The sequence below is a fragment of the Agelaius phoeniceus genome, chromosome 27 (assembly GCF_051311805.1).
Source record: "Agelaius phoeniceus isolate bAgePho1 chromosome 27, bAgePho1.hap1, whole genome shotgun sequence".
NCBI classification, from domain to species: domain Eukaryota; kingdom Metazoa; phylum Chordata; class Aves; order Passeriformes; family Icteridae; genus Agelaius; species Agelaius phoeniceus.
Genome location: NC_135291.1, coordinates 4,340,166 through 4,364,862, shown reverse-complemented (window position 1 = coordinate 4,364,862; position 24,697 = coordinate 4,340,166). Strand labels below are relative to the sequence as shown.

General features: G+C 48.4%; 3 pseudogenes across 1 annotated transcript in view; 2 read left to right on the top strand and 1 right to left on the bottom strand.

Moving 5' to 3' along the window:
- Window positions 1-24,697, bottom strand: part of LOC143695956 (uncharacterized) — a 758,734-nt pseudogene that overhangs the window by 656,748 nt on the left and 77,289 nt on the right. The gene's annotated exons all lie outside the window — the stretch shown is intronic.
- LOC143695899 (uncharacterized) lies at window positions 713-9,729 on the top strand (annotated as a pseudogene).
- Window positions 19,097-22,845, top strand: LOC129131999 (class I histocompatibility antigen, F10 alpha chain-like; annotated as a pseudogene).

Below are 24,697 nucleotides of genomic sequence, written 5' to 3'. Positions count from 1 at the left end.
TCTTATCTTTCTTCAATTCCTTACTTTTCTTGGTCTCCTTAGTTACAGCCTTGGAGAGAATCCTTATCAACTTCTTGCTTCTTACCTTTCTTCTCACTCCTTTAGCTAACAGGCCCGCTGTTGGCCCCTTCCACACAAAGGCATTTGCTATACCAGCCCCCACAGTAAGGTTCATTAGTAACGGTTGCCCTATGCTGAAGGCACACAGGTGGTTACATGCCTCTATCATTTACAGCAGGATGGGCTCCTCCTTAGACAAGGACTTCAGAAGTTTTTTACAATTCTCATTAGCATTTTCAACAGCTAATTTTGAAAGCAATACCTCTCTGGCAATGTCATTCTCAATTTGTCTTTTAAGAGATTGTTTCAAGCAGCCGTTGAATTGCATATAAGGCTCCACCATTCCTTGCTTTACATAAGTAAATAATTTTTGGGGGGCTCACAGCATCAGGAACCTTTAAAAATGTGCTATGCACAGCTTCAGTAATACCCTCAAGGGCCTCACTAGGAATGTGGGTTTGCCCAACAGGGTCTGAGTGGCTTCCTTCTCCGGCCAGGTGGTCAGTCATGAGGGCTGCAATATTCTGGTTTGCATGTCCCACAAATTTCACAAACAAAGCTTCAAACCCCTTTTTCCACTGAGTGTCTGTGGAGGCCGGTGGGCCTACAGAACAAAGGCCATTATAGACCTTTGGACAGACAGACAGACCCCATGTTGGAGAAATCTCCCCTGTTCAGGGCAATTGAGCAGACCCTCTTCCAGGATGCTTTGTTGTATATGCAAATGTACCCAGTTCTACTTCCCTGGTTGGACTGTTGGCCTCTCCCTCCCTTTTTCCTTATATTTATGTCCTTGAATGTTCTCCCTTCCCTGCTTATCCATTGGCCCCATATTGCCTCAGTGTCCCACCCTCTTTACCCTATTGGCTGCCACCCCTCATTTCCCCTCTGTACTGCCCTGAGCCCTCAGCCCATTGGCCCTGATGCTCTGCTCCGCCCCCGTCTTTTCCCCTGTATTTAAACCCAGACCTTCCACTGTTCTTTTTGTCTTTGTCCCTGGACCCCTTTGTGCATGGCTGGAATAAACCTCCTTCTCTGGCATCCATACAAAGACCCTTCCCGTTTCTTTGTCGTTGTTGATTCTACAAGAGAAGTGTGTGCTGCAGTGATTGTGTGTGTGTGTGTGTGTGTGTGTGTGCCTGTGCCACCGAGCGGCTTCATTACTGGAGACACTTCTGGAAGGTCACGGCTCCGCTGCCTCTCTCTCCACCACCAACGGGCTTGTGGCTTGTGACAGCTGGCAGCCTGAACAGGGACCTGTCCGGAGCATTCCTGGAGGTGTCTTCAGTAGCTTTTTGGCTACTGAAGTTCAGCCATGTTCGGAGCAGCCAATTCCCAGAGGAGACTCCTAAGTTTTATTGGGGGAATCATACAGGCGACCAGCAACCTTCTTGAGGCGAGAAGATTGGTTGAAGCTGACAGACATCCTGGAGAGGTTTTGTTGACCCACTGTCATGTGAGTACTATATTTGGGGGTCACCCTTTTTTGTCTTTCCTTTGACTTCTTTTCCTCTTGGATGTTGGGAGGAAGTGTGGGGATGGGAGCCAAAGTGATCCACCCACAGAGGGAAGTTTATACCCAAGTTAGAGGAATCCTTGTTGGAGAAAATTTTCATTTTTCAAAGGGAGATTTAAAATGTTTTATTCATTGATTGTTCAAGTATTTTCCTGATGTTATGAGGGAATTCATTCTAATGAGTTCTGGGACCATATAGGGAAAAGATTCTATGTTCTTTGAGTTAAAGGGGATCTTTCAGTGGGGAAATTTTATCCTTTGGCCTTATTGATAAGTCTGTAGAAAATGTTGGGAAACATTCGGGACCCCAGTTTAACACCCCTTCTCCCCGTTCCTCCCCTCACATCCCTAAACTCTCTTCCCTGCCTCAGGGAGGATCGGGAGATGGATCCTGCCAGCAGGCGCAGGGTTGCTACCGTCACCCTGACATCTCCCAGTGTCCTCTGTCCCCTCTCCAGGGCAGCACTGGCCATGCTGCCTTGGGCTCTCTCCTAACCCTCTTACCAATGCCCATGTACCCAGTTCTACCACCCCCAGTTGTTCTCCCAGATGGTGCCAGGAATGTGGCCAGCCCCACCATCTTGTCTTCTCCCTCTCAAAGTTTTTCTGCCCTTTCTCCACAAAATGGTGCTGACCCCACAAAGGCAATGGCCATTTTGTCACCTCCCTGTTCTGCCAAAAACGACACCTCTGACCCTCCTCCCCCTTTCTCTATTCCTGTAATCGCGCCCTGCCCCTCCCTTCTGTGTCAGGAAGTGTGTCCATGTTGGGACTTCCCCTCTCTATCGGGAATCCCCTCCCCATTGTGCACACCAACCCTACCCCTTCCTCTCTTGACTCCTCCTGATGGTCCCTCCCATTCCCATTCCCACAACACTGGAGCCAGAAGTGGTGATGACAGAGACCAGAAGGAGCCCATATTGGCTTCCACAGCTGCCCACAAACAGGCAGATTCTGGCTGCCCCAAGAGGCTCCATGCAGTCATCAAGTGCCCTCCATCCTCCTCGGAGGATGAAAATAGGGATTCTGCAGACCCGGATTCCAGTCCTGAGTCTGAGGATCACTGGGCCAAGCTGCAGAGGGAAGCCACTGGGAGGGCTCAGAGCTCACCAAAAAGATTGTGGGCTTGCAGATTATATGTAAACACAGCAGAAGGGTGACTGCAATCAATTCCTGGGAGCCGATCCCCTATGGAGAATTGAAGGAGCTCTGCAAAGTGGCTAAGGAATATGGTTGGGGGTTGCATTTCTTAAAAAAATTTCTGGAAGCCACCTTCTCTGACCGTGTCTTGGTCGTGCATGAAAAAAAAAAATATCATGAATTGCCTACTCTTCCTGTGTCACAATCCATCCTTACGAACGGGTTTTGTGATTGTTCGTGGATTTGATCTCAGGGTGCAAAAAACCGACACGGCACAGGGGGGTTTGCAGTGATAATCAAAACAAATGCACCTTTATTGAATAACCAAATGCGTTGGGGAGGAATTGGGGAAAAAAGGGAAAAATAAGGAAAAGAGGGAGGAAGAGAAAGGAAGGTATATAGCTACCAAACATAGAACAGCCAAGTCCTTTGATGTCCAGCCGATGGAGTTCACCAGGTCACGTCTGGGGAGATCTTGAAATCTCTCACTAACTCAGAGGTTTTTTTTATTGTGAGGGAGGGGAGGAAACAGATGCAATAAAGAATAGATGTAACAGGTAGTCCATGTTCTCAGCAGTAAACGAGAGCCATTGTCTTCTTGGTCCAGCGGTCACAACCTGCAGGCAAACATCTCGCTTTGGTCAGCTTGCCTCCCCCACACACCTGCCCCGGGCTGGGGGTTTCAGTGCCAGTCCTTGGAAGGAGCAGAGGGGCCTTTTCACATGGGGGTTTCATGTCTCACTCCTTGATGGAGAGGCTCCTTACATCTCAGTCTGTCTGTCACGGTGGTTGTAAAACAGGTGAGGGTCTTCTGTGGGGGGATCACCCAAGACTCAGAAGAAGTCCAGCCAGGCCGAGAGGTGGGACAGCTTCCAAGGCTATTGCTGCAAAAAGGCAAGATGCCCCCTTCTTCTTTCATTGGGCTCAGTGCATCATACAGCAAACAACACCTGTGAACAATAGCTTAGCACTGTGCTCAGGTCTCGGAGCCGTTGGCACGTAACTTTCTCCAACAGGGCCAGAAACTTCAGACAAGGGTCTCTTCTTCAGTGGTCCCCAATGACGATCGTGAGGCAGATGAGAGAAACTTTGGACAGAGTCTCACACCCCGGTCGAGTACATGCTGTGGGAGAGGCAGTAAAAAAGGCATCTCAAATCACTGGCGGACACATATTCAAAAGATGCCAACAAACCAAATTTAACCCTTGAATAAATGGCAGGAGAAGGTGACTTCCAGAAGCCACAAGACCAAGCAAAGGACTTACAAGAAGCTGCACTCTGTGGCATCACCACTGCTGCAAAGACATCCCTGCTCCTCACTCTCGACGACACCCTACATACACAGAGCTTCACTAACATTAAACAAGGGCAAGTGAAATTTTCATGAAATTTGTAGACAGACTTAAAGTTGCACTTGAGTGACAAATAGAAGGCCCAGAGGCCAAGAAGGAAGTGCTAAATAAAATGGCCTTGGCAAAGGCAAACAATGAGTTCAAAACAATATTAAGAGCTCTCCCTTTGACCCAGAACCTACAATCAACCAGATGGACGAGGCCTGCACCAAATTATCTTCCACTGAACACACTGTGGCAAGGGCAATCTCTAAGGGAGAGGGCCTTTTTAACATCCCAAGACACTGCAAAATGTTTTAATTGTGGGGAACTGGGCCTTTTTTTGAAGGACTGTCCAGAATACAAAATGCCTAAAGACCAGCAGCCACCAAAGAGGTGCCATTCATCACACTGTATGCATTGCAACAGACATTCTAACAACTGTTCTCAGTTTTGTTATCACCAGTAACCTCACCACCACCAGCACCATTATCAGCCAAAAAACTTCCAACAGACTGCAGGGTGGCCCCGTGTGAAGACAGCAAATGGAAAGCTGTTTCACTGTACCCTCCCCACTATTCTGGAGGTCCAATACGTGGGAAATTCCTGCGGAGCTCTTCATACTCCGAACAACAGACCAGAGTGACCAAGGCTTTCCAGCAAGTTCAGGTCAGGACGTGACACCAACTGGTGAGTGCTTTGTCTATACAATTTGATGACTCTGCTTTCTATCGTATTCCCACCAGAAAATATGGACCCCTAGAGGGCCTGAGGGATGTGCTGGTAATAGGTAATGTATTCATGGACCAAATGAAATACATATTATAGTGGAAGTACAAACTGTTGGGCCAAGTGACGAAATCACAGTCACTTTCTGCTGCACAAAACCACCACACTTCCTGCACAGAGAGACTGTGATCGCCCAAGCCTTTTTATTGCCATTAAGCATAGACAATATCCCAGAGCACCCAATGGCATGCTGGGTTGAAATCATGGGCCAAGACAAGCCCCTTATAAAGTGCAGTCAGTTGAATAAAGGTAATGACATCCACCTACAAGGGATGGTGGACACAGGGGCCAACGTTACTATCATTACACAACCTCAATGGCCCCTGAACCAGGAGCTGACTCCTGTCACTGGAGTCACCTCAGTGATTGGAGGAGCTGCCATGTCCATGAGGAGAGAGCGTATTATCACAACAGAGGGACTGGAGGGCCAAACTGCCACCATCAGGCCATTTGTAGTCAGGGCACTCACCACCCTGTGGGCCAGGGACCTGTTGTCCCAGTGGGGAGCTTGACTTGATATTCCACCTCTGTCCCGGGATTTCTATTTGGGGCCACTGCAGAGTGCACCACCCCACAATCACCTGGAAGACTTACACCCCACCGTGGGTGGATCAGTGGCCACTTTCAACAGAGAAATTACATACCCTCGAGCTTCTAGTGGAGGAGCAGCTCTCCAAGGGACACATTGTACCTTCCAACAGCCCTTGGAACTCCCCTGTCTTTGTTCTCAAAAAACCTGGCAAGGACAGGTGGACGCTCCTCCATGACCTTTGTAAAATTAACGAAGTCATTGCAGTCTGGCCTTCTCTCTCCCTTCATGCTTCCCCATGATTGGAGACTGGTGGTCATAGATATCAAAGGCCACTTTTTAAACATCCCTCTCTATCCTCGAGATGCTCCCAGATTCGCTTTTTCCATCCCCTCCCTGAACAGGCACATCTGAAGCGGTACCACTGGCAAGTCCCCCCACAAAGTGAGAAAAACTCACCCTCTGTGCCAGTGGTACATGGCCAATGTCCTATCTCCCACCCAAAGGACCTTCCCAGATGCCATCATACTACATTAGATGGATGACATTCCATCGTGGTTTGAAAAGACAGGTGTCTCCTAAGGAAGGCAGGAGCTTCCTGTGAAATGGAAAATGTAATCTCCCTCCCTCTGAATTATTATAATTTTGAAATTAAAAAGCTCTCAAGCAAAGATATGGGAATAAGAATAACAGTTCTTTGCTAGGAAAACTAAAAATACAAATGCAATAGTACAAACAAAAAACCCCACTGGCAGAGTCAGAATATGACCTGACACCCTGTGGGTCAGTGTCGTTATAGGGTATGACACAGTATAAAAGTACACGACTCCATCAAAAGGGTGCAAGAGAGAAATTTATTAAACCAACGTAGCTTTTATAGTTCTTCCAGATATTTACACCCATCTAACACATATACAATGCCCATTGGCCATAAAAGAGAAACAAAGTGCCTAGTAGGCGACCAGGGAGCCACGACACTCTGCGAGCCAGCCAGAGTCCATATCTCCCAACTTTCTCTCCTTCCTCTGGTCTCCATGGTAATGACCTTGGTTTTCCTTCAGGAGAGATATAGGGCTTCTCCTTATCTTCAGGAGGCCCTGACAGCTCACAAGGACAGCACAGAATGTCTTTCCCAAAGGTCAGGATGGTGGTAGCAGTCCAATTAAATGGAGGCTGCAGTGCTCCTGCAGTGACAGGTGGGGTTTTGTTGAAGCAGTGATCCTGTAGAAGGGTGGAGTTTTCCTCTGAAGCTCCAGTGGTGGCGTAGATGGGCCTGGACTTCTCCTGGGAATGCAGTGGAAAAGAAAGCTGCTCCTCTGGGAATCCAGTGGGAAAAGGCTGTCTCTCTTCTTCCAAATGTCAAATTATATCCAGGTAGGAATGCTTGGCTCCTCCCTCTGGCCGGAGCATCTCACAATGGGATGATGAATTTTTCATCAGTCATGCAGTGACACTCAAGGGCCCAATAACAGAAGATATCTCCCAGAGGGGGGATTGTTGAGGAAGAGATAAAGTAAACTGTTGTAAGAGACGGTCCAAAGTTTCCCTTATTTGCCTCACGACCGTCACAAGGACAGAGAGGAAGACCCTGAGGACCCTGGCTGGAGTTCTGGCCTGGTTGGGGTGGATGCTCGCCAAGTGATTGTTTGCAGCTGTGCTTGCTGTGCCCCCACATTACAACTGCTTTGAGCAGGGGCTGACAGGGAGCGGCTTGCTCTGTACACTTACACCTGCTTCACGATCCCTGCTCATCACAATGGCCCATGAATTTCCCCACCTCTTGGCCAGATGAACTTTCTGGGGTAACTCTGGTGATCCCCCCATAGAAGATCCCTCATCTGCCTCACAAGCGCTGTAAGGGAAGCCCCCTCCCAAGGACTGAGACTGAGACCCTTAAAATTCTAACACAGGGGCACTGGCCTGACTGAAGTGGGATGTTTGCCAAGTGTTGCCTGCAGGTGTGTTTGCTGCACCAAGACTGGTTTCTCATAGACACCAATCCTGAAAACAATGGGTCTCGCTCACCGCTGAGATTGATTTGTCCTGTTTAGGAACATGGATTTTCTGTACTCATTTTCAATAGACTTATTCTCCATTGTCTTTTATCTGTTCTCCCCTTGGTGGATGACTATAAAAGACCCCTGAGTTATGCAAAGAATTTGAGATTCTCCCCAACGTGACAAGATGGATCTATTGGCTGGACCATGAGGATTTTGTCTCTCCGTTGGTAGCTATTCCCACCCCTGTCTTTTTCTCTCTCCCTCTATCCTTTATCTCCTTTTTAATATTTCTATCGTATTTGCTGTGGGCACTAAATAAAAGGTGCATTTCTTTTGATTAAGAGTGAAATCCCCTCCATGTTGTTTTTTCACTCTGAGATCAGTTAATGAACCATCACAACCCCACTTGTACGAGTGGATCGTGACATTAAATTGCCATCATGAACAGGATTCTGACAGACAGAGGGGTTTGCAGGGTTGTGTGTAGTCTGTAACAGGGGAAGGATGTTTCACGCCAGCCGCACCGAGCCCGATACCCTGAAAGGGGTGAGCGGTTGTCTGAAAAGGAAAGGGAGTGACTCAAATTTCCCACAAACTGCACATGCCTAGGTGAAAAGCACCCCCATACTCAGTTGAGGGTTCTGTCTTCAGAATTTCACAAAAGATCTCTTAGTGCAAAAAGGGAAACTGTTTTTGTGTATGTGTGAATCTGGACTGTCTGGGAAGTGAAGGGACTATTTGAAGTAACTGAGTAGAACCTCCCAGGCACATTTAGTCTCTTCACCCACCCAGGGAAGCAAGGGAAACACAGCAGAGGCTGTGTGGTTGTGTGCCTTAAGTCTACACCTCCCTGTCATGGTTTTGGTCCCTTCACAAAATGACGGAAAACCTCAGCGCAAAAGTTAAAGCTGAATTTTATGCTCTACTAGCCAAACACAATGCCAAACCTTCTCCCGGAGGAGAAGAATGGGCACAAAGTAACTGATTTAATTTGGAAAATGTTATTGATGGAGTATGTTCTTTACAACATGAAACAAAATTTAAACTGGGCAAAAATAAAACTATTCTCTGCTCAGTTTTGGGAGCTTGTCTCACAGCAGCTATAAAAACTCTCTTAAAGTGAAGAAGTGAGGAAAAAGCTATAATGGACTCCCTTCAAAGCCTAGTTGAAATTTGGAAAAAAATTAAATGAAGAAAGGAATGAGATCCATCTGTTACAAGCTGCCCTTAGAGAGGAACATGTTAAGAATTCACTGAATGCTGATTCCTCAACACAGGCAGAGGAAAAGAAACTCCTCACATTAAACAGATTTATCCCCATAAGGAACTAGAGGCAGTAAAAAAACTGTGGAGAAAACTGCTGCCCTCATTTGAGACCCTTGGTTAAAACAGAATATAATTATATTAATGATGAAGATTTTGAACCACATATCACAACTAAACAAATACCATTCAGCACTACCAAATTGGCTAAGCTGAAGAAAGAATTTGGGTGCCTCCCACAAGAATCGGAGACAGAATACGTCTTCCAAGTGTCCCTCACTGGTGGAGATCAAATTAAATTAACTGAACAGGAGGCCAGTGGGTACTGGGGACATGGAGTTTTCTTAACAAAAGGAGATATGCGTGACACGTGGTCCCTGACACAATGTGTGCCTTTCTGGGCCAGGGGAATTAATCCTTTGGAAAGGGGAGACCCTTTAGCTATAGTCAGTGCCCCCGACCAGCTTTTGGAAGGTGCCCACAAAGCCACCTGCCTGCAAATGATTCATGAAAAAGGTTGATTCCTGGTTTTCAGTCACCAGTGCAATTACCTGTAAAGCCTGAAATTATGACTCCTTTAATTTGATGGCTTCCTAAACCTACAGCAATTACTTTACAGAAAACCATAATGGCCTTGGGTCCCATAGAGAGACTAGATAGATTCCTTGGTAACCCCACTGACCAAACTGGATCTACTGATCCTGGTTTCACTCCATACTCCATCCCCTCACAGCCCCCAGCTTCTCAATCTGATTCACCTGCCAGTAGCCATAAAGGTTGGGCATGGAGCGAGGTTGCAGTAGATTTGATTAATTACAGTAGATGATATGGACCTGTAAAAACCCTGGAGGAGAAATCAGAAAAAACAAACGGTGTTTGGTTTATCAGGGCTCCTCACGGTGAAAATTTAGGGAAGGGAAAACAGATCTCTAACCACCACCATTGGTGGTTGTTGGAAGTTAAAAGGGGGGTCCCCAGAGAGGTGATGGATGGTTTGCCCCTTGATAAATTACAGAAAATAATAACTAATTGGCACTATCAGAAACCGAATTTATCAGTTCAACCCAGTGCACCCCTCCCTTCTCAGAATCCAGCCAGTGAGCCAAAAGAAACCCTCTCCCAGCCTCTCCCGCAGAATTTAGGATGTGAGCCAAAGCAAACACAGAACCAGAGAAACTAGGCTCTCCATCCCTTATAGGTGAGCAAAGGGCTGGAGCATGGATGTATCTGAGAATGCTCACTAAACATAAATCAGGAGATATACTGATCACAGCTATCACAGGCCTCAAACAGGCACTTGTAACCTTTCTGATTGACACTGGGGCACAAATCTCTGCACTAACAAAAAGGATGCCCAGAAGTGTAGAATTGTTCCAACAAAGAAACAATGTTGTGCTTTAAATGCCCTAGGAACTACAGAATCTATGAATGTGGCCTTAGTAAAACTCATGCTCCATGGAGAGGAGAATCAATTAGTTGTCAAAATTGGGGATATTCCAAACAATTTATTAGGGATGGATGTTATTGCTGGGAGGCAGTGGGAAGATTCTGAGGGATTCCTGTGGTCATTTGGCGTGCCACGTCTTAACATTAGACTGCTCCAAGCTGCATCCTCCTCACTGTCTAGCAAAATTATTCATGTAAAACAATACCCTCTACCTTCTGGTGCCAAAGAGGGCATCAACTGGTTATACAGGACTTGTGAGACCAAGGAGTAATAGTCAATACCCATTCTCTTTTCAACTTGCCAGTGTGGCCAGTTTGGAAACCCAATGAGAAGTGGAGGCTGACAGTAGACTTCTGCAGGCTTAATGCCAACACAGACCCTCTTACAGCAGCAGTCCCAAATTTGGCTGAATTAATGACATCAATTCAAGAAAAAGCTCACTCAATCATGGCAACTATAGATGTCAAAGACATGTTTTTTATGATACAGCCAGAAGATATGGACCGTTTTTCCTTCACACGGAAAGGACAGCAATACACTTTCACTAGGCTTCCCCAAGACTACAAACACTCCCCCACTTTGGCCCACCCTACTTTAGCCCAGGAATTAGAAAAAACACCCAAACCTGACAACGTAGCTGTTTATCAATACATTGATGACATTCTGGGCTGGGGGGGGGGGGGTGTGTGTGTGTGTGTGTGAAATAGAGGTAGTAGGGAAACATCAGCAGAAAATAATCTCTCACTTAGAAAGTCTTGATTTGCAAATTCCCCCAGAGAAAATTCAGAAGTCTTGTCAGGAAGTGAAGTTTTTGGGAATTTGCTGGAAAGGAGGTATGACATGTATTCCACCTGATATCCTAACCTCTTTAGATCAGATCAAAATGCCTGAATCCAGGAAAGATCTCCTGCAAGCTCTAGGATTATTAGTGCTCTGGAGAAAACACATTCCAGATCTTTCAATAATTGCTAGGCTGTGACTGTGGTCACAAGGGTTTTCAGGATGAAGAAGAGACGAGAATGTTGACTCTATGATCAGAAGGCTTGATTTATTATTTTATGATATATGTTACATTAGACTATACTAAAAAGCAATAGAAAGGAAAAGGTTTCTTGAGAAGCTAGCTAAGCTAAGAATAGAAAAGAATGAATAACAAAGATCTGTGTCTCAGACAGAGAGCAAGAGCCAGCTCTGCCATGAGTGGTCAAGAAATCCAAACACCCACAGGAGACCAATCACGGGTCCACCTGTTGCATTCCACAGCAGCAGATAACCATTGTTTACTTTGGTTGCTGAAACTGCAGCTTCTCACAAGGAAAAATCCTAAGAAAGGATTTTTCATGAAAGATGTCTGCGACACTAGGCCCCTTCATGACTTGCTGAGCAAACGGAGTGAAATGGGATTGGACTCCTTCTCAGGAGGAAGCATTGCAATTGTTGATTTTTGAAGCAACAGCTCACCAAGCACTGGACCCTGTCCATCCCACAGATCCCTTTCAGCTGGAATGGGGATTTGCCTCCTCAGGGCTGTCAGTACACATTTGGCAGCAGGGTCCTGAGGGTCCGATGCGGCCTCCTGGTTTCCATTCCCATGGTTTCAAAGATGCTGAGAAAAGATACACTACCTGGGAAAAAGGATTGTTTGTGGTTAGCTTAGCTTTCATAGAAGTGGAAAAAATTGCACAACAACAACCAGTTGTCTTGAGAGGCCCTTTCAAAGTTATTAAGACAGTCACTACTGGGACCCCCCACCCCACCCCCGCTGACAGGGTGGCCCAAAGGGCCTCAGTTGCAAACTGGTATGCTCAGATTGAACATTACTGTAACATTTTCTCAATAACAGAGGGAGCTGTAAAAAATTTAGCGCTACAAGAAACTGAGAATTTGGGCAGCAGCCATGACAAACCTGCCTCTGTAATTAAAACATCCCCTCCTTTCTCCACCAAACAATCAGCAAATTCTTGGTTCCCTGATGGCTCTGCTAAACAGGAGGGGAAGGTGTGGAGATACAGGGCAGCAGCCCTCCACATTTCCTCTGGTGAACGAATCATTACCGAGGGAGAAGGCACTGCCTAGGTTGGGGAGCTGAGAGCTGTTTGGAGTGCTTTCCAACATGAGGTACAGAATACCTCTCCTGTCTGCATCTACACGGACTCCTATGCTGTGTATAAAGGATGTACTGAGTGGCTTCCTTTTTGCAGCAAAATGATTGGGAAGTTAACAGAATTCCAGTACGGCAAAAGGAAAAGTGGCAAGAAATTTTAAACATCACAAGCCAAGGGAACTTTGTTGGGGTGGGCAGCCTTTCACCAGACAGATGGAAATCCAGCAGGAGAGTGGAACAATAAAGCTGATGATTTAGCAAGACTAAGTCCCCTGAAAAGGAACAAATTACAGAGGACTGGGATCAACTATAGAATAGCTGCATGTAAAAAGACAGCACACAGGTGCAAAAGATTTGTACAAGGAAGCTCTGGCCCAGCGTTGGCCTGTCACCAAGGAAAGGTGTAAAACATGCGTATCAACCTGTGAGCAATCGCAGACTGGAGACTGGAGAGACATCCTTTGGAAGATGACCCTCTGCATTTCAGAAAGGGTAAAGGCTTATGGGACGCGTGGCAGGTAGACTATATTGGACCCTTTAAGAAGTCAGGAGTTTAACACTTTGTGCTGGTAGGAGTAGAAATTGTATCTGGGATGGTCCAGGCCAATGCTTTTAAAAGAGCTACAGGAGATAATACTGTTAAAGCATTGCAGGGATGGTTTGGAATTTTCCCAAAACCACAGGAAATTCAATCTGATAATGGGTCCCACTTCACTGCTAGAATTGTACAGGATTAGGCAAAAAATGAAGGAATTAAATGGACTTTTCACATCCCTTACTACCCTCAAGCTAACGGGATCGTGGAAAGGACCAATGGTCTTTTGGAATGACTTTTGAAACCAGAGGAGGGAAATTGGGATGTTCAGTTATGGGAAGCTGTGAAAAGTGTGAATGACAGATGGGGGGGTAAATGGGTGTCCCAAAATCACTGCCTTTTGCCCCATAGCTCCAAGCATAATTGCCTCTCTAGGGAGACCAGATGATTTCAAGATTCCAGCATATTACCCTGGACAACCTGTTCTGGTGGACCTCCCTACTGTAGGGGAACTACCACTAGTGCTAAAAACCCCTCTGAATAAACATGCATGGGTAGCCTCTGATGCTCTAGGGAGAGAGCATCGGATAAATACACACTGGATAATTCCATCCTTCTAACTTTTTCTGTCCCTTAGTGGCAGGATTCTGTTGTGTTTACTTTTACAGAAGAACCCTGAGGGACATGAGGATCATCTGAACCATGATAACACTGGTGATACTTTTCTGCATCCTACCACAATTCCGTGGACAGAATCCTGCTGAGTGGTCGTCGTCTGAAGCTACCATCCATCACACTAATGTTCTAGGATCATATCCCAAGGGTCGCCACCTGAACCTAGAGCCTATAGTGCTGCATGACTCTGAGATATATCGCCCAAGTGAGTGGGGATGGGATCAGAAGGACTGGACTAGAACCCTAACTGGAACAATTGGTGAGTTGATTGTGGTAGCGTGCAGAAAAGTGGAAGGATCTCTCTATGAGAAAGCCACCTCCATTGCAGGTGCCGGAAATTTTTTAGAACCAGATGGAAAAAACTATTTGCACATCCCTACAACAGAACTGTGTCCTACGACAAAGTGGGAGTGTACCAAAAAAATTCCCCTCACTCTGTGCTGCCGGCAGGAGTATGTTGGTAACTACACTTTAGGCCGCAGAACCAACAATGCAATTACAAAGGATTGTAGAAATTAATCAACTGACTGCTGGCATAATTTTACTTTAGCCAAACCAACTTATGTGACCCGCCGTTGGCAAAATAACTTGACAAATCCATTAAGTTTAAAAGGCCTAGTTTACAAACTTAAGATAAATGCTATAACAAAGTCCACCCTGAGTACAGTAGTCACACCCCAGTGGGTAGAAAGGACTGAGAGCACCCTTAGTCAACTTGATACTGAATGGCCTTGGTCCCAGGCTTTTGTTCATTTTTCCGGATCCACAGGAAATGTGAAGGATTTAAAACTATCAACTGTTGTTACGCATGAAAATCAGATATACACTAGGCAGGAATGGGAAAACCAAAAAACCTGGCAGCTTCAAGGGATAGTGGGGAAAAAAATTAGTATAGGATCCGAATAATTAACGGAACTACCCATAGAAACGCAACCTCAATCGGTGTTTTGACAGATCAAACAAATAAGCATGAAAAGGTTTGTACGCACCCAAGCTTACAGGATTTTTGGCACAATTTTACATTGGCACAAACCATAGAAGTGGTTTGTCTTTGGTCCAAAAAGTGTAGGCCTGTAGGGCCTACATTTTAAGTTTATAGTAAATGCTATAGCCCAACTGGTTACAATTTACACCACCACCACTCCAGCCCAACCACTGGTTATGCTTAGCCCAAGAATTTTTGAAAATGGACCAGATATAATTAGGAAAACAGGACAACAACAAGTACTGTTCATTCCGGCATGGTCTCTTAAACAAGTCAAATTGCTGATGCAAAGTAATGTCTCAGAAATTCAGCCGGCCTGTTCACCTTTTTTGCAAACTCCCTTTGAGGGTTGGATGACCTGGTTGCAAAAGCGGAACTCTTTTAAAAGACGGACGCTAAGAGACATAACCGGTGTTGTGGGAACAGGATTGGGAATTCTAAAGAGTATTGATTCAGAAGTATTAATGAATAAAATTGGCTGCTACAACTGGAGATTTAACCAAATTACAACAACCACTGCAGTCATTGGCTTTAGGAACACACCAGTGGCTGCTATCAAACATTTTGACAAATTGGGAAAAGGTAAATGTAAATGACCACAAATTGGTAATTGATGCACTCGGTGCTACACAAAACAACATTTCTTTGGCTCTCAGCTGTATCCAGGCACAATTGTGGATGCAGTCAGTTGCTGCCTCAATGATAAGAGAAGGTGAAGAAGGCACTTTTCCCACTGAAATTGGGAAAATAATTTGGGACAGTGCCACTGATTTTGAAAGAGAATTCCAATCCTGGTGGAACTTAGTGAATTTTACTTACAATCCCATTACAAACATAGCCATGGCTTTTGTGTTAACCATACGTAATGCCTCAGTGCATTTGATATTTCCTATGATTGCATTAGGGCTGAATCATGATGGAGCTGTTCTCTATCCTTATGAGCATCAGGAATGGGCCCGTCAAATGGGTGAGAAATGGCAAACTGTTAATTTAGAATCTTGTCTTGTCCGAGAACAACAAGGGCTCATCTGTGAAAGCAATGCAATCATAGCTCAAGACATTTTTTCAGACACAGAGCAAAATATCTGTCATTTTGAAATTCATCCTAATGAGACTTCTGAAACAGTCCTTGTACATATAGGCAATAGGTGTGCATGCTTCAGACCTGCTTGTGATTTTGTATTCATAGAGAATATTGTAGTAGATACTAAAAATTATTCAAATGTTTGTGCTTGTAACTTTACCAAGATTACAGGATGTGATTTCTTTTATGAAGCTCCAGGTACCTCTCACTACCTATTGCAATCCAACTACACACTGATTCACAAACTGATGCCTACTCCTATCGGGATGAACCTCACTTTGGTAAGTCAAGTGCTGCTCCATCAAGACTTGGTAGAAATCCTCAAAAAGATAAAGAAAAACGGACAGAAGACCTGGTGACTGTTCATCATAATGTGAGACAGATACACCGTGTTATGGAGAGGGTAAAGAAAGATGCCGAGCACAGGTGGTGGGATACCCTCTTTGGGTGGTCACCTACTGCCACGAGTGTCCTGAACAGTGTGTGTCAACCCATCGTTACCCTTTTGATTCTAATTGTGCTTGGTTTTATCTTGTCATCAGTCCCATTTGTTATGAATTGGAGGATGATGAAACGGCTGACAAGATTGATGTCTATAGTCAATGCACACAACTTGGCTGATGTCCTCTACACTGTGGACATCCCCAAGTCAATTGACACAAGGCAATTATGAATTAAGCATTTGTGTTTTAGAGCAATCCTGGATTCCCGTTTATGATTTTGTGAGAATTACTTTCAATTTTTAGTGAATTGTTTTAGAAAATAATTTTAAAGTTAATGCTTATATTATGATTTGTTTATTGTTTTGCTTTTGATTATTTGTTATTTGTTTCAACCATTTGAAAATTGTTACAAAAATAATACTATTTTAATTAATTAACTATTAGAGTTAATTCCCAATAGTGCCGGATGGAACATGCCTGGGGTCGTCTGGCCTTGCTGCTGGACCAAAGGTGGCAGCTGTGGTGGTCTCACCCCAGAGACACCCCTGGCTAGCTGGGTATTGAAGCTGGCGCTTGGGACAAGTCCAGGCAAGCAGGAACTCAGGTTTACCTCTGGTGGAAAGACTTTAGGCGATGGTGAAGGTAAAAGGAGACGCTGCTGGAGGTTTTGATCCAGAGCTTTATTCCTAAGTCACAGACCTCTGAATGTTGCAACAGCTCCAACAGAACTCAGAACCACGTGGTCGCTGTGTATTTTAAGCCCGGGGAGAGGGGGAGGGAAGGGGTAGGTATGGCACCAACCAGGTGGGAGGGGGGAAGTCTCAGGGGACAAGTGACACCTGGATAGCCCAATGTTGCCAGGGCTGAGAAGCATCTTTTGAACTTTGCCAATCAGATGATGCCCTTGCTGGAATGTTAAGATTGACGGACAGCACTTAGCAAGGGGGCAAGGGGAAGAGGAAGGGAGAGGTTGTTGGCACACCTGAGGGAGGAACTGGGATAGCTGAAACAGAGTATTACATCACACTGCAACAATTAACCATTTTGAAAATTGTTATGAAAATAATACTGTTATAATCAATATTAATTATGTTTGTTTATTGTCTCCCTTTTCCCCCTCTTTTTCCTATCCTTTCTTTTCCTCCTTTTTCTCTCTCTCTCTCTTTCTTCTCTCTGTCATACTGTCCCTATTTTTCCGGGTTATACTACCAACGTACGGCCAGTCCTGAAGACTCATCAATGATACTCCAGAGCGCTGCTGATAAAGATCCCTCAAGACAATTGTGAGTCACGGGGTCGTGTGAGAGTCTGTCTGAAATATCCCTCATCTGCCTCACGATCGTCATTGGGGGGGAGCACTGAAAAACAGACCCCTCCTGTCTGAAGTTTCTGATCCTGTAGGGGAAAGTCATATGCCTGAGACCTGAGAGTGTTGCTCAATTATTGTTTTCACAGGTGCATTTGCTATATGCTACACTGAGCTCAAAGGGCATTTTGCCCTTTTGCACAATAGCTCTGGAATTCTCCCCGCCTCTCGGCCTGGCTGAACTTCTCCTAGGCTTTAGGGTGGTTCCCCCCAAAGAAGGTGCCTCTCGCTCGTTCATAACCACCATGACAGACAAACCGAGATGTAAGAAGCCTCTTCATCAAGAGACCGAGACATGAAATCCCTATGTGAGAAGGCCCCCTCTCACCTTCTTCCAGAGACTGGGACTGAAACCCCCAACCCGGGAGAGGTGTGCAGTGGCGGGGGAAGGAAAGCTGCCCAAAGCAAGATGGATGTTGCAGGTGCAGGCAGTCAACCACGAAAACAATGGCTCTCACCTACTGCCAAACATGGACTGTGTGTACCCCTTTCCAAACACCATTCTTTCCCCCTGAAGATACAGTAAACTACCTTTGATTTGGTTGCAAAACCCATCCCCCCTTCCCCCATCAAAAAAGAGTGTAATTGGGGTCCAGATGAACTGCGCCTCTGAGATCTCCCTGGACGCGGCCTGGTGAACTCCATGGGCTGGACATGGAGGGACTTGGCAGTTTGACGTTTGGTAGCTATATACCCATTCTTTTTCCTCCCTCTTTTCCCTTATTTTTTCCTTTTTCCCCTGATTCCTTCCCAAGGCATTTTTGCTGTGGTTATTTCAATAAAGGTGCATTTGTTTTGATTATCACTGCAAACCCCCTTGTACCGTGTCAGTTCTTTTGCACCCTGAGATCAATCCACGAACCATCACGAAACCCATTCATAAGGACGGATCGTGACACGCCCAAGCTGCGTCCCTGGGATCCGCCCGCCTCTCCCAGCCCCAGAGCCCCCTTTCCGTGACCCAGGGACCCCCTGAACCCCCTTTTCTGCCTTTCCCAGCTCCCAGACCCCACTTCCCTGAACAATGGAGACTCCTGGACCCCTTTTCTGGGTTCAGGGACCCCCTGGATCCCCCATCTCGCCTCTCACAGTCCCTTCCTGGAACCTTGGACCCTTCCCGGCTCTCCCGGTTCTGCTTCCCAGCCCTTGGACGCCCCCAGACCGCCCAATCTCTGCGTGCCCCCAGTTCTCCACCCCCTGCGCGTCCTCTGGGGGGTCCTGGCAGGTCCCGGGGGGGGTTCAGGGGAATTCCCAGGGTTTGCTCTGTCCCCTCTCCCTCCCCGCGCTGCCCCGGTCACTTTCGCGTCTCTCAAGCTGCGGCACCGGGACCCGCCCGGGGACCGGGGACTGCTCCGGCACCGGGACCCCCCTGAACAGCAATTCCTGGGAACGGGGACCCCCGAACTTCCATTTCCAGGCGAACCCCCCTTCCTGGGCACAGAGACCGCCTTGAACGCTAACTTCGGGGCACTGGGAGCCTCCCTGTACCCCCTTCCCCAGCCCCAATAACCCCTGCACCCCCTTATCTGGAGCCTGGAACCCCCTGAACCCCAAATCCCGGGCATGGAAACCCCCCTGAACCCCCATTTCTGGGCACCGGGACCCCACTGCATCCCCTTATACAGCACTGGGAGTCCTTGACCCCCCCATTCTGCTGCACCAGGACCCCCGTGCACCCCCATATCCAGGACTGGAACCCTCCCAAACCCTCCATTCTCAGGCACAGGGACCCCCCTGCACCCCCTCATCCGGCACCAAAGCCCCCCTGCACCCCCTTTCCTGGCCCTCCCCCATCTCAGACACCCCAGCCCCCGCTTTTCCTTGGGGCGGGGCCAGGGCTGTGGGCGGGGCCGCAGCGGAGCAGCGCCATGGCTCCAGCGCTGGCTCTGGGGCTGCTCTTGGGGCTCCTGGGGGACCCGGGGGGCGCGACCAAAGGTGAGTGGGAACCCCGAAACGGGGAAACTCCTGAAGTTCCATTTCCGGCCACCGGGAACGCCCTAGACTTTCATTCCTGGACAGGGGAACCACCCTGTACCCCAATTTTGAGTCTACTGACCCCTCTCAACCCCCTTCGCCAGCCCCTGAACCCCATTCCTGGACAGGAAAACCCTCCCGAACCGCCATTCCCAGGCATCAGAATCCACTGAGCCCCCGTTCCTGGGCGCCCATGTCCGGGCACCGAGACCCCCCTGTACCCTCTTCCCCGGCACCGGGACCTGCTCGTCCTGCGGGGAGAGGTGTCTCAGGATGTCCAGGAGGGTCCCTGGGGGGATTCTGGGCCCCAGGACCCCCCTGAATTTTCAGTTCTGGGCACTGGGACCCCCCTGCACCCCCTTATCCAGTACCAATTCCCCCCTGCAACCCCTTTCCCATCCATCCTGCCTTCCCCAGTCCCCAGACCCCTCTTTTCCTTCATCCTGAGACCCCTGGACTTCCATTCCTTCTTTTCTCAGTCCCCAGCCCCCCCCATTTCTCTGCATCAAGGACCCCCAGATTCCTATTCCCAGGTCTCCCCACCCTGTGACCCCTCATTCCTTGGCACTGGGGACCCCTGGATCCCCTTTCCTGGGCACATGCATCACCTGGAACCCCCATGCCACTTTCCCAGTCCCTCCTCTCCCCCTTTCCATAACCCTGGAACCCCCTGAGCCCCCATTCCTGGACACCAGGACCCCCTGCAGGCCCTTTCCTGTCCATCCCACCTCTCCCACCCTGCACACCCTTTCCTTGGCCCCAGGATCCCCAAACCCCTTCCCAGCTCTCCCAGTTCCCCTTTCATTGATCCATGATCTCCTCAATCCCCCCAAATCTCCATGTCCCCCCAGTTCTCCACTCCCTGCGTTACCTGCACGTGGTGGTGTTAGAGCCCAGCCTGGGGATCCCCCAGTTCATGGATATTGGGTACCTGGATGGGATCCCCTTCGTGCGCTACGACAGCGAGCGGGGCCGGGTGGAGCCGCTGATGCAGTGGATAAAGGATGGAGTCAAGCCAGAATATTGGATATGGGGACCCAGACCAATGTGAGGAACCAGCACAGTGATGTCAGGAACCTGAAGATACTGCGTGAGCGGTACAACCAGAGTGGCGATGAGTGAGGGGAGCTGTGGGACTGGAATGGGGATCCATAGGGCTGGAATGGGATCTGTAGGGCTGGGATCCATGGGGCTGGGATGGGATCTCTGGGGCTTGAATGGGAACTGTAGGGCTGGGGATTGGATCCATAGGGCTGGAATGGGATCTATAGGTCTCAGATGTGGATTCACAGGGCTCTAAGTGGCTGAAATGGGGATCCATTAGGTTGGAATGGGATATTTTGTGATCCACGGGTTGGGATATGGATCCATGGGGCTGGGATGAGATCCATGGGGCTGGGTTGGGATCCATGGGGCTGGAATGGGAACTGTAGGGCTGAGATGGGGATCGATGGGGCTGAGATGGGGATCCATTAGACTGGGATGGGATAGCTTGTCATTCATGGAGCTGGGATGGGATCTGTGCACTTGGGTTGGAATCCATGGGGGTGGGATGTGGATTCGTGGGGCTGGGATGGGAACTGTAGATCCCCAATGTGGATTCACAGGACTCCAAGGGACTGAAATGGGGATCCATTAAGCTGGGATGGGATATTTTGTGATCCATGGGTTGGGATATGGATCCATGGGGCTGGGATGGGATCTGTTGAGCTGGGATGGGATCCATGGGGCTGGGATATGAATCCATGGGGCTGGGATGGGATCTGTGGGGCTGGGATGGGATCTGTGGGACTTGGGTACAGATCTATGGGGCTGGGATGGGATCTGTAGATCTTGGATGTGGATTCAAAGGGCTCCAAGGGGCTGAAAATGGAGATCCATTAGACTGAGATAGGATAGCTTGTGATCCATAGGGCTGGAATGGGATCTATGGGGCTGGAATGGGAACTGTAGGGCTGGGATGGGATCTGTGGGGCTAGGATAAGAACTGTAGGGCTGAGATGGGGATCCGTGGGGTTAAGATGGGGATCCGTGGGGCTGGGATGGGATCTGTGGGGCTGGAGTGGGGTCTGTAGGGCTGGGGTGAGCATCCATGGGGCTGGGATGGGATCTATAGGTGTCAGATGTGGATTCATAGGGCTCCAAGGGGCTGCACTGGGGATCCATTAGACTGGGATGGAATATCTTGTGATCCATGGGGCTGGGATTGGATCCATGGGGCTGGGATCTGTGGGGCTGGGATGGGATCTGTTGGGTTGACTTCCATGGGGTTGGGATGTGGATCCATGGGGCTCCAAGGGGCTGGGATGAGGCTCTGTGGGTCTCCATCAGACTCTGCGGCTCCAAAGGGCTGGAATGGGGCTCTGTGGGGCTGGGACACAATTCCAGGGGTCTCTGTGGGTACAATCCCCCCAGGTCTCCACACAAGGTTGAGGTCTCCACACAAGGTTGACAGTTTATGGCTGTGACTTCCTGTCCGATGGGAGTGTCCGTGGATCCCACCAGATTGGCTACGATGGGCGGGATCATATCTCATTTGACCTGGGATTCAGGAGATTCGTGCCGGCCGACAGCGCTGCTGAGATCACCAGGAGACGCTGGGAACAGGAATTGAACGGGGTTGAGATGTGGACAAATTATCTGAACCACATCTGCCCAAAATGGCTCCAGAGGCACATCAGATATGGGCAGAAGGAGCTGGAGCGCAAAGGTGGGAGCAGAATTCCTGTGAGGGATTTGGGAATGGAGGACTTGGGAACACAGTATTTCCAGTGGGAATTCTATGGTCAGATCTCATCCCAATCCCATTGCAGTGTGAATTCCATGGTCAGATCTCACCCCAATCCCATTCCACTGGGAATTCCATGGGCAGATGTCACTCTCATCCTATTCCAGTGGGAATTCCATAGGTAGAACTCACCCCAGTCCCGTTCCAATGGGATGTCCCTCACCATTCCATGGATGTCCCTCACCATTATTCCATTCCAGAGCCCCCTGATGTCCATGTGTCCGGAAGAGAGGAACACGGGACGCTGATCCTGTCCTGCCACGTGTACGGATTCTACCCCAACACCATCGCAGTCAGCTGGATGAAGGGGGGTGAAACCTTGGATCAGGAGACGGAGTGGGGCGAGATCGTTCCCAACAGTGACGGCACCTTCCACACCTGGGCCAGGATCGAGGCGCTGCCGGAGGAGCGGGAGCAGTACCGGTGCAGGGTGGAGCATCCCGGAATGCCAGAGCCTGGGATCTTCGCTTGGGGTGAGGATGGGAATGTGGGGATTGGGAATTTGGAATTCCTAAATGGGGATTCCCCTCCCCCTCCTCACTATCCCATCTCTCCGTGGTGGTCGCTGTGTCTGTCATCGCTGCCATCCTCATCCTCATCGTTGTCCTCATCAGATTCGGCGTCTGGAAGCTCCAATCTGGTAACACACGGGATGGGGGTCGGGAAGGGACACGGATCCACCCAGCACCGTTCTGGGAATCCTGTGACACCGATGCTGATCCCAATTTGTTTCCACAGGGAGGAGGGACAGGAATGGATACAACCCGGCGGCCGCTGAGTTCCAATGGCGGATCCAGCTCTGGATCCCCTCTGTGAGGATCCCAGGATGGATCCTGGGGTTAATCCCAGTGTGTGATCCATGCTGGAATCTCATGGATCTTCTCTCTCTGCAGGAAAAGACATGGGAATGAATGGCTCCACTGCAGATACAGCATGGGATCAGGGTGGGATTCCAGAGGGAGATTGGGGCAGGATGGACAGACTGGGATTGGGGAGGGATTTTGGATCAGGGCAGGGGTCTAGAGTGGGATCAGGTGGAATTGTAAAGTGGGGATTGGAGCTGGATTCTGGAGCAGTATCAGAAGGGATGGATGGAGCAGGATTGGGGCAGGAGTGATGGAGTGGGATCAGGGAGGGATTCCAGTGCAGGATAGGGTAGAATGGATGGAGCAGGATCAGGTGGGATTGATGGAGCAGGACTGGGACAGGACTGGGGCAGGATCAAGTGGGATAGATGGATGGAGCAGGATTGGGGTGGGGTCAGGTAGGATTCTGGAGCAGCTCCCTCTCCCAAGGGGATCCAGCCAGGTCCATCCTGTGGAATGGGGACAGGGACAGGGTGACACTGTGACCCTCTCTCATCCTGGTAGTAATCACTACCTGAGGGATCCATGGGGCTGGATCCGGCCCCTTCCCTCTTCCTGGGAAAGCTGAGAGCTGCCAGCAGAGCTCATCCCACTGCTCCCACCCACCCCACAGCTCTTGGTAACAGATCCATTTCCCCTTTTCCATGTCCCAGTGTTTTAAAGCCAATAACCACAAATATTCACAATGCTTCAGTTCTGGTGTGAAATTATCCTGCTTGGGGCAATAAATTCTGCTTGGGGCAATGTCCTGGGTTGTCAAGCAAATTGTATTCTATTTGCCACCTGTATGGCAGTTGTCTTCTGTTAAGTAGGCAGTTTTCCTTATCTCTTCCACAACTGGGGAGATATCCGTTGATAACAGGCTATTGAATGTCACTGCACAACTGATAAGAACAACAGCATCCCAGTGTGAGATGCTCCACCCAGAGGGGAGAGCCAAGCATTCCTACCTGGATATAATCTTGAGTTTCTGGAACACCAGCATGGCTTTCTCCACTGGATTTCCCAGAGGAAACAGCTGCTCTCTTCCCCTAGATCTTCAGAGGAAGACTACACTCTTCTACAGGATCCCTGCTCCAACAGAACCCACCTGACACTCTAGGAGGGCTGCAGCCACGACTCCAATTGGACTGCTACCAATACCCTGACCCACAGGGTGTCAGGTTGTGTTCTGACTCTGTCAGTGTTATTTTAGTTTACTGCATTGTTTATTTTATCCTTTTATTTTCTTCCCTACTAAAGAACTGTTATCCCTGCTCCCATATTTTTTGCCTGAGGGCCCCTTAATTTAAAATTTATAGCAATTTGGAAGGAGGGGGTTTACATTCTCCATTTCAGGGGAGGCTCCTGCCTTCCTTAGGAGACTCCTGTCTTTCCAAACCAAGACAGATTTTGGTGCTTAACGTGAGGCTCGAGGGCACAGAAATAAAAAGGAAATAACAGTTCTTGAGTAATCTAATTTTTGTACGCTGCTACAGAAACCTTGTTCAGCTGTCATCATGTGGTCCAGCTTACCTTGGTTTGGGTGGCATGTGGTTGTGGCTACATTTCTCCCATTTGCAGGCCCTTATCTAAACATGGGTCCTATAACCAAGGCTACTGTGGCTGTTATCCAGTTTGTTTTATGGGTGAATAAGGGGAGGAATTAATGGCTTTTTAACTTCCTCTGGAAAGCAGGCACATGGATTCACAGCTATCACACACTAACTGTATGTTTTTGGGGTTACTTTAATATTAGCACCTGCTGTGAGGAAATGACACCAGGGGAAATCTTCTCCCAACCCTTTAGCCATCTCTTTGGG